This window comes from Alligator sinensis, unplaced genomic scaffold (assembly GCF_000455745.1).
Source record: "Alligator sinensis unplaced genomic scaffold, ASM45574v1 scaffold512_1, whole genome shotgun sequence".
In the NCBI taxonomy this organism is placed as follows: Eukaryota; Metazoa; Chordata; order Crocodylia; family Alligatoridae; genus Alligator; species Alligator sinensis.
In genome coordinates, this window is record NW_005842063.1 from 2,196,360 (window position 1) to 2,197,465 (window position 1,106).

The 1,106-nt window shown below is 60.5% G+C and overlaps 1 protein-coding gene across 1 annotated transcript in view; it reads left to right on the top strand.

Annotated features, from left to right (window-relative positions):
- Positions 1–8: 8 nt before the first annotated feature.
- The window catches only part of LOC102380162 (chloride channel protein ClC-Kb), a 22,495-nt gene continuing 21,397 nt past the window's right edge, over positions 9–1,106 (top strand). Inside the window, exon 1 of the mRNA XM_025203684.1 lies at positions 9–137. The gene's annotated coding sequence lies outside the window, so the exon portion shown is untranslated. The remainder of the gene's footprint in view (positions 138–1,106) is intronic.

Below are 1,106 nucleotides of genomic sequence, written 5' to 3' on the forward strand. Positions count from 1 at the left end.
ATAATGTAGCTCCCACTTGGTCCTGGCTGCGCCTGGCAGAGGGCGGGCGACTTCCCAAAAAAAGGAAGGTGTCGGGAGAGATTGCCGGGGCGAGGGCTGTCCGGGAGATGACGAGGGCTTGGACGTGCCGGGAATAGGTGATGGCCTGTTGGTTTGTGAGAGGGAGCATTGGAAAACGCCATTGCAGGGGGTGTTTTAATACTGGCCTTTATCCCCCAGAGGAAGCAGGTGTGAGTGTTGTTTGAAGTGGGGAAACTGAGGCACGGCCAGAGGCTGGGGCTGAGCCAAGGTCACACTGGACGGCAGTGGGAGAGGTGGGACTGGAGGCCACCTGGAAGGAGTAAGTCACCCCCGTCTCCGAGGGATCGCTTCAGGCTCTCTGTTAACTCAGGCAGGCAGCGCTGCCTCCGTCAGCTGCATGTGTTCGAGGTTTCCTTTGCACCTGTGCAGACCTGTTCATGTCCCCTTGGCTAGATCTTCCACCCACCCACCAGCCAGTCCTAGATTATATCCAGATCCTAGTAGCTAGTTCTTCCCTTAAGAAATGAAGACGGAGGAGGTGCTCCTGATGTTGGCTTTGCTACTGCAGGAACTTTCTGTGCAGCGGGTGACAGGTGCACGGGCTTTGTCATGATCTGTGCGCCTGCCCCCTCCCACAGCGTGCTGTGCTCCTGGCTCTCCATGCTGCCGGGCCCGTGGCAGGGTCTCCAGCTGATGTTTACTGCCCCTGGAAAGGCCGGCAGGCTCCCCTGAGAGCCGCCTGGGGACAGAATGTGCCGCTGTCTCGCACCCGGCGTGTCTCAGCCTCAGCGACCATCCAGAGGCGCTGGGTCCCTTCCCGGTCCTCACCCCCGCACACGTTTTCCATCCGAGCCCAGTCGCTGCACGTCACTGGCCTCTGGTAGCATCACGAGGCAGGATGAGAGCAGCTTAGGGCCACTGAGCATGGGCAAGGCCAGGCCAGGACGGACGTGGACCCATGGAGCCGTGCAGCAAGGGAAGCAAGCCAGCACCTGCCCCGAGCCTTAGACCATCTATGGTTTTATCCCCCAGGCTGAGATAAGGGCTCGATGACCCACCGCGCGTCCGTCCCAGGCATGCAGCTG